Source organism: Schistocerca americana, chromosome 9 (assembly GCF_021461395.2).
Source record: "Schistocerca americana isolate TAMUIC-IGC-003095 chromosome 9, iqSchAmer2.1, whole genome shotgun sequence".
Taxonomy (NCBI): Eukaryota; Metazoa; Arthropoda; class Insecta; order Orthoptera; family Acrididae; genus Schistocerca; species Schistocerca americana.
This window is the reverse complement of record NC_060127.1, coordinates 74,301,346-74,314,947: the sequence shown is the minus strand read 5'-3', so window position 1 is coordinate 74,314,947 and position 13,602 is coordinate 74,301,346.

The window sequence follows — 13,602 nt, the reverse complement described above, 5'->3', positions numbered from 1 at the left end:
GTGCTCAGACAGGTTATTTACGTACGTGATACCTGTCAGAATCGTATCTAGACTTATCAGGAGAGCCATATCACTCCAACTACACACGCCCCACACCATTACAGGGCATCCACCAGTTTGAACAGCTGATTTGTGGGGTCCATGGATTCGCGAGGTTATCTCCAAACCATCCACTCAATACAATTTTAAAGGAGACATGTCCGAGCCGGCCGCAGTGGCCGAGCGGTTCTAGGCCCTTCAGTCAGGAACCGCGCTGCTGCTGCGGTCGCAGGTTCGAGTCCTGCCTCGGGCATGGATGTGTGTGATGTGCTTAGGTTAGAGAGGTTTAAGTACTTCCATGTCTAGGGGACTGATGGCCTCAGATGTTAAGTCCCATAGCGGTTAGACCCATTTTTTGAGACTTCTCCGATCAGGCGACATTTTTCCAGTCATCAAAAGTCCAATGTCGGTGTTGACGGGCCCGGAGGCGTAAGGCTTTGTGTCGTGCAGTCATCAAGCGTACACGCGTGGGCCTTCGTCTCCGAAAGCCCATACCGATGGTGTTTTCTTGATCGGTTCCCACGCTGACAATTCTTAATGAACCCAGCATTGAAATATGCAGCAATTTCGGGAAGGGTTGCATGTCTGTCACGTTGAACGATTCTCTTAAGTCGTCGTTGGTCCCGTTCTTGCAGGATCTCGTTCGGGCACCGGCGATGTAGGAGATTTGATGTTTTACCGGATTCCTGATATTCACAGTACACTTGTGAAATGGTCGTAGGGGAAAATACCCACTTCACCGCTACCTCGGAGATACTGTGTCTCATCGCTCGTGCACCGACTATAGCACCACGTTAAAAGTCACTCAAATCTTGATAACTTGCGCCAGACTCTTGTTATCTCATGTAAGGCGTTGCCCACCGCAGCGCCGTATTCCGCATCATTACATATCTCTGGATTTGGATAAATGGCAGAATCGATCGTAAACATTTCAATCCTTTATTCTACTTTTTTTTTGGTCGGTTTCGGTCACTGTCTGACCATCTTCAGTGGTAAAAATACATAAGAACAGTCAGACATAAGGATCTAGATACAAATGTGGTCCAATTTATCAGTCTGGAACCGTGCGACCGCTACGGTCGCCGGTTCGAATCCTGCCTCGGGCGTGGATGTGTGTGATGTCCTTAGGTTAGTTAGGTTTAAGTAGTTCTAAGTTCTAGGGGACTGATGACCTCAGAAGTTAAGTCCCATAGGGCCATTTGAACCATCCGGCCCAATTTATAACCACCGTCAAAAATACACATGCACATAAATTCATAGAAATATACAGATTCTCGTACATATTAAATTATTCGAACCTTGTAGGCGCATATCATAGTAGTACAACATTTTCTATGAGGTGTAACACGTACTTGTGGTGATTACTTTCAGCAGATATCTTCAGTTTTGCTGCATATAACAATTTTAAATTTACAAAGCAGCCTATCTTGTAACCTTAGCGGTTAACGTCATCAGTGGCCGATCCAGTGTACAGTGAGTTCGTGGCCTCCACAGCCAAGTAACTAAGCTCAGTATAGAAAAGCATCATCTTGCCCTCCATATTCCAAAGAGTACAACACGCAGACATCAAATACAACACATACCAGAATGAGATTTTCACTTTGCAGCGGATTGTGCGCTGATATGAAACTTCCTGACAGATTAAAACTATGTACCGGACCCAAGACTCGAACTCTGCACCTTTGCCTTTCGAGGGCAAGTGCTCTACCAGAGATCAAGTCTCGGTCCGGCACACAGTTTTAATCTGTCAGGAAGTTTCACAACACATACCATCAATAGAAAAACCAAATCTTACATAAAGAATAACCTCTAAAATCACATGACAATTTTTTTTACCGTCAGATGTCATAGTGTAACTTTAAAAGTGTATTGCAGGCATAATATAAAAAATATAGTAAACTTATCCCCTCTGTGGTAAAGTACAAATAAAATTTTGTTGGCGTATACCTAACATAAAAGCACATACTAAATTCTTGAAAACCAACGCAGAAAATTTAACATCAGAAAGCGCCTTTTACATTTCGACAAAATTTTCAATTAAATGTAAAAACGTTACCCCTTTACAACGGTACGTTACGCACTCTTTTATCATATTCAAAGACCTAACCAACCTAATGACAGACATTGTCAGCGTAAATTCTTAACGTGCATTTACAAAAAGTAATAAAGAGGCATTAACAAAAATACAGTTATCTCCCATATGATTTCCCAGATCTGTAATACTGCTATTTTTCATATGAGCAGCTGACGCTAAGTTTTAGTAACGACAAAGTGGGCTATTTTGGTAACTGCAATGAATAAACCGTCATATGACAAATATACATTGCCAATATGGATCAAAAATAAAACTAATATTCACCATTATGTGTCAGGAAACTTGTTAAATACCTCATAGCACAATACTAATGAAGAGGCTTGCCTAAATGCGCACCAAGTTCAAGCTCATATCGTATACTAAAGGATTTCAATATTTACGACCGGTGATGCCATTCATCCAAAATGTGTCTCTTACTAACCTCATAATGTCATGTGAATTTAATAAAATAGTTAGTTTCGTGTTCCAAGAATCGTTTTAGCGATAGATCGTAATGATGTTTAATGAGTAATTTCACTTAATTTGTAAATGTGGCTACGAGCTGAACATGTATTAATTTTTAATTTCTTTTATTTTTAAATATATTGAAGTGAGTTATTAATTCTTACGCGACACCTTTTACACATCACAGTAACATAAATGCCTCTACGGATTAGAAGCACTTGTCGAGGTGAAGCATTTTCAGTTCGTTCTTAAATTTTACTGTGCAGTCTGCCAGAGATTTTATATCAGAGCGTAAGTCATCAGAAGTTTTGGTTGCTGCAGTGTGCACTCTATTTTGTGCTAAAGAGAACGGTAATGTGGAGTAATGAATGTGTGTTTTTTTTCTTGTGGCATTGTAATTATGCATATCACGTACACGTGTATACAAGGTAATCGTGGGTGAGCACCACATATTACTCTTAAAGGACATGTTTGAGCAGTGAAGACTCTCTTTCTTAAAGATCGGTCACTCCAGAGCATTACTCCGTACTACATTATGGAATGAAAGAGTGCAAATTATGTTACAATGATTCTATGTGCAAATACGGCTGGACTAACGTGTTTTAGGAGTTCCAAAATGTGCTTTTCCTAGTTTCAATCTCCAAGGCTATACTGGGAACCACGTGCTGAGTTTGAGGGCTGGAGGGGGGGAGGGGGAGTAAGGAAGAGCTCTGAGGGGAGGATCCTCCCACCACACACCCACTGCTGCTATACTCCTGCAAATTCTGCATGAAGCATCCATCGCCCTGAACGCCCGCACCCCCACTCTGCATCCAAATACGGTAAAGTATCTGGCCTGCTGAAAAACTTGGCGATAAGTGATGAAACAGGAATTCGTAATGTTGAACATAAGTTTTATGTTGAACAGTATCCCACAAACCCAGCAAGCGCAAAGTAAAACAAAATTCTATTTTACATCCCAGTTGCTCCTGTCACCAGCAGATGGATGCATTGAAAAATCGACCTTAGTTCAATCTCTGTATGGTTCTACTGTTAAAATCGTCCTCAGGTGGTCGGTTGTACCATGAGTCAGAAGTTCTCGCTGATACCAACGGCTCTACAGTAAAGAACACAAGAGAACTGTAAATTAATTATTTTCCACTTCTAAGATGTTGCAGTATTCTAAAATGTCTACAAAATATGTCAACAGAGCAACTCGCTGTAAGACTCGAGTGAATTATTGAGATGCCACAATACTGCAAAAATGTGTCCGCAACGTAAAAGGAAGTGTGAATTAGTTTCCACATATTGGCCAAATTAGTGTCCAAAATTCTAAACTATGCATCTTTCTAGTGCTAGAGTTCAACGTTTAATTACAACTGGCATTTGAGAGTGTAGGCCTAATAATTCAGTGTAGTAAAAATATCCCGACCAGGTTTATAACTGCAGAAATTTACGTGTTAGCTAAGCGGTCAAATAGTCTGAATGTAACTGGTTACCTACTTTTGATGTAAGCTACAACGCAGGCACAGAGTATATAATTCCCCATGCAAATCGTTGTCAATTACTATTTTAAGATGGACAAAGAAAATGCATCGTGTTCTTCAGCAAAAAAACAATATAAATGACGATGCTATTTATTGGCAATTACTGGTATTACTACAAATGACACAGGCCTATTGGAAGCTATGTAAATAACAACAGTTTGCTATCAAAAGGGATCCATAAAAGCTTTATAGTCTGTTATTTGTCCATATTATTGCGCATAATAATCTAAAAAAATACATCAGGAACATGAAAAGTACCATGTTTATTTTGTAATGGTATCTAAATGTGTGAAGTGCATATTCAATCTCTGCAGTTGCATTTCCAGAATTTATGACCTGAAATAATAAAACCTGTAACCAACTACACCGCCACAAACACACACACACAACTCAATTGGCTTTTTGTGGAAGGAAGGAAGGAAGGAAGGAAGGAAGGAACGAACGAGTTACGTATCTTTTTATTACCAAATATTACTTAGACTACAGAAGAACACGTACAGCTTGCAAACACACGATCAGAGACAGTCACAGTGAGATATGTTACATTTCTGAAGACAATATCGAGTCGATATCTCAGAACGATTACTTTCCATATAAGACCTCTCACAATTTGCTAGCACAAATTAAGTACTGCTACATCTAAATTTTCCGTGTAATTCTTTAAAAATACATGTTTATCGTAATATAATTAAAACTGCAACGAAAACTTGATTTCATACGCCTTGCCGGCACAAACAGCCTTCATAATACGCCTGATGCCAACGCAAGACACTGTATGACGACCATTCATTGCAATAAATGTTAAACCAATGCTGCAGCAAGTCAAGTCCTAATAAAAGAGTAAATGTATTCCACATATTTAAACGAAGCTCCATGATAGACAATATACCTTTAAGTGCAGCTACTGTGGTGTGTGGACGAAAAAGAAAAACTGGAAATGGAAGACATCGAAACCCAAAAACGAAAACTGGAGTTTATGGTAAAGACAACTGCAATAAGTGAAGAATATAGACTGCTATTGGAAAAAGAGAAAGCTATTATGTTCAGGCAATGCATAGATATTGCTTCAAACGCACTGCATGGCGAAATATGGCTACGAATGGGGAATATAAAATGTCTGCGATTACTGGTATTAGCACTGGTATGTGGCCAAAAATGATGAGTGGAGCATTTTAACTACATTAAAGAACATACGGAAAAATCTGTTTACGAAGCTTCATTTGCACCTGGATCTGCTTATAAAGTATACAGTAATTAGAATAATGTTATCCTGACGATTCCTATGTGTGGGATATGTAGGGGCTTGTAGTATATTCCTAGAGTCAGCATTTAAAGACGGTTCTTGAAATCTTGTTAGTAGACTTTCTCAGGATACTTTACATCTATCTTCAAGAGTCTGCCGGTTCAGTTTTTTCATCATCACTGTAACACATTCCCGAAAGTCAAACAAATCTGTGATTATTTCCGTTGACCTTCACTGTATACGTTCAATATCCCCTACCTGGTCGTGGTCCCACACACTTGAGCAATATTCTACAATGGGTCGCACAAGCGATTTGTAAGAAATCTCTGTTGTAGACTCATTCCACTTCCACAGTATGCTACCAATAAACCGAAGTTAACCAACTGGTTTACCCACAGTAGAGCCCAGGTGATCATTCTAAAAATGGTTCAAATGGCTCTGAGCACTATGGGACTTAACATCTATGGTCATCAGTCCCCTAGAACTTAGAACTACTTAAATCTAACTAACCTAAGGACAGCACACAACACCCAGCCATCACGAGGCAGAGAAAATCCCTGACCCCGCCGGGAATCGAACCCGGGAACCCGGGCCTGTGATCATTCTATTTCATATCCCTACACTCAGGTATTTGTATGAGTTGGCTGATTATAATAGTGACTCATTGATATAGTCGTAGGATACAACTTTTTTTTGTTTTGTGAATTGCACAGTTATACGTTTCTAAACATTTAAAGCAAGTTTCCAATCTCCGTCCACTTTGAAATCTTATCAAGATCTGACTGGATATTTATGCAGTTTCTTTCATACAGTACTTCATTATAGACAACTGCATCATCTACAAAAGGTCTGGTGTAGCTATTAATATTATCCACAAGGTTATTAATGAACGAAATTAACAGCCAGGATGCCAATGCACCCAAAGTTATTTCTACATCTCACGATGGCTCTCCATTCAAGATAACACGTTGCGTCCTCTCTACCAAAAAGTCCTTAACCTATTCACAAATTTTACTTTACACTCCGTGTGATCGATCTTTTGACAATATGATGATAATGAGGTCCCATACTCCGAGAAGCGTACGGGACGATGCGTGAGACCCGCACCGCCGACTAGGCAAGGTCCAAGCGGAGGTGGTTTGCCGTTGCCTTCCTCCGACCGAAATGGGGATGAATGATGATGATGAAGACGACACAACACTCAGTCATCTCGAGGCAGGGAAAAATCCCTGACCCACCGGGAATCGAACCATCGACCCCGTGCGCGGGAAGCGAGAACGCTACCACAACTGGACTCGCATTCGGGAGGACGACGGTTCAATCCCGTCTCCGGCCATCCTGATTTAGGTTTTCCGTGATTTCCCTAAATCGTTTCAGGCAAATGTCGGGATGGTTCCTTTGAAAGGACACGGCCGATTTCCTTCCCAATCCTTCCCTACCCCGAGCTTGCGCTCCGTCTCTAATGACCTCGTTGTCGACGGGACGTTAAACACTAACCACCACCACCGCTACCACAAGACCACGAACTGCGGACATTTGACAATAAGCGTAGGTGTGGTACTCAGTGATATGCTTTTTGGAAATCAATAGGTACTGCATCTACCTGGTTGCCTTGATCAAAAGCTTTCAGTATGTCATGTGGGAAAAGTGTGAGTTGGGTTTGACATGATCGATATCTTCGGAACCCATGCTGGTTGGCATGGAGGAGGTCATTCCGTTCAAGAAACCTCATTTTGTTTGAGTTTAGAATATATTCTAATATTGTACAACAAATGAGTGTCTAAGACACTGGACAACAGTTTTGTGGATCACTTCTGCTACCCTTCTTGTAGATGGGTGTTACCTGTGCATCCCCGGGTTCGATTCCCGGCGGGGTCAGGGATTTTCTCTGCCTCGTGATGACTGGGTGTTGTGTGATGTCCTTAGGTTAGTTAGGTTTCAGTAGTTCTAAGTTCTAGGGGACTGATGACCATAGATGTTAAGTCCCATAGTGCTCAGAGCCATTTGAACCATTTTTACCTGTGCTTTCTTCCAACTATTGGGATCGGTTTTTTGTTCAATGGATCTACGATAGATTATAGTTAGAAGAGGGGTCAATTCAATGTTGTTAGTATCTTAAATTAAACTAATCGCATTCTGAACGATTAAGAGCCGTTGGATTCACGCATTTTAGAACTACGGAATCAGCAGCAGGAATTGCTAAAAGTCCCATTTGTAAAATCTAAGTTGATATCTCTGTGATTAATATAGCTGTGAAAAGAGATTGTATGTCATTTATTGACTACTTTTCAAAATTTATTTTGTTGGAACAACATGGATGACAGGCTAAAATCGTGTCTCGCTCCCTTCTCAGCCGCTGCTTGAATTTCATGTCCTTCGAGTCTTATAATAGCCACATAAACGTTCACGGTATGAAATGCTGTCGCTTTACTCAAGTAATGCCAGCCACAGGGGGAGACATCGTGTTTTCTTGGTGAAATGTCGTGCTAATAGCAAGTGTAAACAGCCTGTGTTGGCAGGAACGAAGTACTACGCCCATGTGCGAAATTCGTCACAGTGCCGGCCTCTGTGTGACTTGGGCGTAGTGTAAGGGAGTTCACGATATAGGCGAAGGACGGAAGCCCGCGAATCATTTTGTCGAACACACCTGGCTGGCTTTAGAAGCGCTAGGACAGACGACGTCACTGGTAAAGGGCAAAGCTCTGCCGAAAAACCTCTTAGATTCAGCTCTGCATACCATGCGGACTAACGCCATCGTCCCATGGAGCATGGCATGGCATGGATGTGTGTGATGCCCTTAGGTTAGTTAGGTTTACGTAGTTCTAAGTTTTAGCCGACTGATGACCTCAGATGGTAAGTTGTAAGTAGGCTGTTTGGGTTTTTATGTTGGTAACGTCACGTAGCGCTCTGTATGAAAATCACTTACTGTGCTGTGTGCAGTCTGTGGCTGGTCTGCATTGTTGGAATATTGTTATTGAAATGTTGGGCAGTTGGATGTGAACAGCGCGTAGAGCGTTGTGCAGTTGGAGGTGAGCCGCCAGCAGTTGTGGATGTGGGGAGAGAGATGCGAGAGTTTTGAGAGCGGATGATCTGGACGGGTGTCCACTAGAGAGAGTAAATTCGTAAGACTGGATGTCATGAACTGATATATATATATATATATATATATATATATATATATATATATATATATATATATATAATGACTTTTCAACACTATTACGGTAAATACATTGTTTGTTCTCTATCAAAATCTTTCACTTGCTAACTATGCCTATCAGTAGTTAGTGCCTTCAGTAGTTAGAATGTTTTATTTAGCTGGTAGTATTGCAGTAGTTCGAGTAACGAAGATTTTTGTGAGGTAAGAGATTCATGAAAGGTATAGGTTATTTTCAGTCAGGGCCATTCTTTTGTAGGGATTATTGAAAGTCAGATTGCGTTGCGATGAAAATATTGTGTGTCAGTTTAGTGTTGGTCAGAATAAGTAATGAGCGAAATGTCTGAGTAGTTTCAGTTCTGCTCAGCTGTTTGAAAATCAAATAATGCAAGAGGTTTATCAGCACAGTAATTCACTAATTTTTCTAAGGGGATGTTTCAAAGTCCCATAGTGCTCAGAGCCATTTGAACCGTTTTTGAGCTTACAAGGTACTGTTAATAGAAGGTACAGAGAAGATTGAACGAAGAAAACATAATGGTTTGCTTGCCGCCTGAGGGTTACGTAGATGCTCGACAAACTTCAGTGGCAGGCGCTACAGGAGAGGCACTGTGCATCATTGGAAATCCAGAGAAGTGCATCTCTGGAAGAATCGGTTTACAAGTATTTTCCACTGATAGAAACCTCGCGTAATGGCCACAATGAGAACCGTCCGAAAAATTGGAGCCACTACATACAGGGCCCGACAAAAATTGTGAAGCGTCCAGAACGGGAGGAAGAAAAAAATGAAACCTTACGGGTTGAGACGGTACTTAACACTGTTATCGTTAATACAAAATCGAGTGATATTTGCTAGCAAATTGGCAGTACAAGCCCAGTTAGGAGTATGATGTTGGAACCGCTCTGGCGTGTACGGAAGTACTGATTCGGTTAAGGACAGTGGAATGAAGTCGATTTACCTCTCCTGAGGCGACTGGCCCACAGTTGTTAACTGGCTTTCGATATCCGGGATACCAGCCGCTGTGTCTGCTTTAGCAGAGACAAAACGCGAACGTTATTCGTCAATCTTTGTTGCGAAAATCCAATGAACGAGAACAATGCTGATGTCGACAAAGTAGTCGAAACAAAATGCAATCCAAACAAGAAACTAAGTATGGATACCACTTTGGATCGTGCAACAGAAGAATGACAGAATAAAATGTTTTCCTCAGAAGTCTTTCGCTAGACAAAGTCCGCCAAAGAAAAGACGGAGTCAAAAATATTAGAGAGTGGTTAGTACAGCGTTATAACAAAGTTGTCCAGGGAGGGGAGATCACCGTTACAAGACGCTCTTCAGTTCGGAGCTACCACTCCTGACGATACGGGAATAGCAGCGGACGCGGCGCGTGGATGTTGCGGACACGATGGCAGATCCCTGTAAGTCAGGGGGTCTAGTCGAACTGCCTTCTGGCATTTTTTTTTTTTTTTTCGTATGCGGTATGTTACAGTACAGCAACACCGGTCGTTGGCAGTGTGACTGTGTTGGTGAGGCAGTAAATTCATTCGCAGGGCAGTGACATTGCGTCACTGCAATACATGGGGTCCTGTAACACCCTCCAACGGTGACAGTACTACATCAGTCAGGCAAGCAAACCCAGCCCGACATGGGCAGGTGGGGTGGGAAAGTATTGGACGCACACTCGCGCTCATAAATTAGGGATAATGCTGATATATGGTGAAATAACGCTCTGGGGGGCGGTTTCCGGGTTTAAATCACCTCGGGGTATGACCATGCGGTGCATTTGACCTGCGGTCGTCGCACGGTGGCGCTAGCAGCAGTCCACATACGCAGAGGTGTGTTGGTGCGTGTCAGGGTACGGTGCAGCGAGTAAGTGTGCAGACGTTTTCACATGTGCTAATGGTGATTGTGTTGAAAATGGCTCAAAGAACACATGAGCGGTAGAATACTGCGGCGACTGGGGGCTGATCAAACACAGAAGGTCGTAGCATAGGCCCTCCGAGTGCCACAGAGTGTGATCTCAAGAATATGGAAACGATTCCAGCAGACGGGGAACGTGTCCAGGCGCTACAGTACGGGACGTCCACAGTGTACAACCTCAGAAGAAGACCGATATCTCACCATCAGTGCGCGGAGATGGCAACGGAGTACTGCAGGTAGCCTTGCTCGGGACCTTACCGCAGCCACTGGAACAGTTGTCGCCAGGCACACAGTCTACAGACGACTGAACAGACATGGTTTATTCGCCCTGAGACATGCAAGGTGTATTCCACTGGCCCCTGGTCACAGGAGAGCCCGTAAAGCCTGGTGTCAAGAGCACAGTACATGGTCATTGGCAAAGTGGTCACAGGGTATGTTCATGGACGAGTCCAGGTATAGTCTGAACAGTGATTCTGGCCGGGTTTTCATCTGGCGTGAACCAGGAACCAGATTCCACCCCATTAATGTTCTTGAAAGGGACCTGTATGGAGGTCGTGGTTTGATGGTGTGGGGTGGGATTATGATTGGTGGACGTACACCCCTGCATGTCTTTGACAGAGGAACTGTAACAGGTCAGGTGTATCGGGACGTCATTTTGCACCAGTATGTCCGCCTTTTCAGGGGTGCAGTGGGTCCCACTTTCCTCCTGATGAATGATTACGCATGGCCCAACCGAGCTGTCATCGCGGAGGAGTACCTTGAAACAGAAGATATCAGGCGAATGGAGTGGCCTGCCTGTTCTCCAAACATAAACCCCATCGAGCACGTCTGGGATGCTCTCGGTCGACGTATCGCTGCACGTCTTCAAAAACCTACGCACTTCAGGAACTCCGACAGGCACTGGTGCAAGAATGGCAGGCTATACCTCAGCAGCTGCTCCACCACCCGATCCATAGTATGCCAACCCGTTGTGCGGCCTGTGTACGTGTGCATGGTGATCATACCCCATACTGATGTCGGGGTACACGCGCAGGACACTGGCGTTCTGTAGCACATGTGTTTCGGGACGGTTTTCTCAACTTATCACCAATACCGTGTGTGTTCCCTACGTGCCTACGCCATTAGCGCCTGTTTTGTGTAGTGTGATGTTGTGTGGCACCACAATCTGCAATTATCCTTAATTTATAAGCATGAGTGTAGAAGTGGGGGCTAGTCCTGCAAAAGGATGCATGTGTTGGGCGTGCCCGGCCTATCATTAGTCATGGTCGGAATCCGGTTCCTCTAGGATGGTTAGGGGAACCGGATGTCGATGCCAGCGGCGTGGAATTGCGGTAGCCCATGGACAGTGTCCCGCAGGGCACCCACTTTCTCATAGAGCCGCCGCGCGTTGTTGCGGATGGTCGTCTTGAGGGGGATAATATCCGTTTCCTCACGGAGAGTCACAATTCCGTGAGTGCTGGGGCGTGCAGACTCCACCTGAGAGCCTTGTTCTGCAGGCCCTGCAACGTCCTCATCCTGGTGGCACTAATCGTGGCCCATGCAGTGGAGCCTTACCTGAGGGCAGGCAGTATAACTGCTCGGTGGATGCGGAGCTCGGTATGTAGGTTAAGTTCCCTACTGTGGAAAAGGGGGTACAAAGCCCTCGTCAGCTTTTGCCCCTTGTTGGCGACATACTCCGCATGACAGTGGAATAGCAACTTGTGGTCTAACTGTATCGCTAGATAGGCGGTCGTCGGGGACCAGGGGACCTGCACACCAGCAATCAAAATATTGCGGCAGAGGACTGGGTGCTGTTTCGTGAAATAGACTGCCATAGTTTTGGCGGCATTAAGAGCTATTTTATCTGTCCGGCACCAGGTGATGGTGACGTCCACCTGTCGCTGGAGGCCGGAAGGTGTGGCCGAGCGGTTCTAGGCGCTTCAGTCTGGAACCGCGCGACCGCTACGGTCGCAGGTTCGAATCCTGCCTCGGGCATGGATGTGAGTGACGTCCTTAGGTTAGTTAGCTTTAAGTAGTTCTAAGTTCTAGGCGACTGATGACCTCAGATGTTAAGTCCCATAGTGGCCAGAGCCATTTGAACCACTTTTTGTCGCTGGGGGCGGGCGACGACGTCGTCAGGGATAGGGCCAGCGGTATATAGTGCTGTGTCGTCAGCGTATTGTACCAGTTGGTACTCGGGAATGACTGTCATATCAGTCACATAGATATTAAAAAGAACGGGTGACAGCACCGATCCTTGTTGTGCCCGCTGACAATTGGCGAATGCCGGAATGCATTCCCCGTTGAGCCACTAGGAAGGAGGAAGTCATCCACAATCTTGACATTGATATCCGGTGTAGGGGTCTGCGTCGGCATCTTGTGCACGAGGTTGTCGTGCCAGATCTTGTCATAGGCGTTCTGTAAGTCCAGAAAAACGTCAGCTGTCGACTTGGCGGTGTTGAAGCCTTTGCTGACGTGTTCAGTGATTCTGCGGACTCAAGTGTTCGGCAGAGAGGTGCGAAGTAGATCCGAACTGTTCAAGTCGAATCGTCCCAACCGTCGCCGGAGGTCGGGAAAGTCGGTGGAGGACCACAGATTCAAGGAACTTCGCCGTGGTATTTAAGAGACTCACGAGCCTGATATTGGTGGGGACCGTAGGGTCATTGAACCGCTTGAGGATCGCAATTAGCTTGGCTGACTGAGGGGGGAAAAGCCAGACGTGAGACAACCGTTTAAAATCTTGGTGTACGAGAGGAGATGCGGAGGGCGACAGAGGTGTTCATTTAAAATGCCGTCCAATCCAGGGGCTGACCGGCCACGTTTCCCTCGTAGGATCCGATGGACTTCTGCCATGGGAGAGAGCTTCAATGGTTTTTGCATTTTGGCAGTCAGGTAATCCACGTCACGGACTATATTTGCTGGTGTTGTCGAGGTCGTGCAGGGTGGTGGTATTAAGTACCCTGGCGAACTTGTCCCAATCAGTGAGTGTCACAGTGGGACACCTTCTAGCAGGCGGTGCGCTGGCTTGTAAAGTGCGGTTGGCAGATGGATCTTCTGGGAGTATTTTCGATCACGTGAGTATCATAGAAAATAGTTCGCTAGTTGATCGCGACCTCTTGTGCTGCTGTCGATCTGCGGTGCTCGGATAACGGCTCTGGCGGTCGTTGGCAGAAACACGGGCTGTGTTTTCGTCCCCGGCAGCGG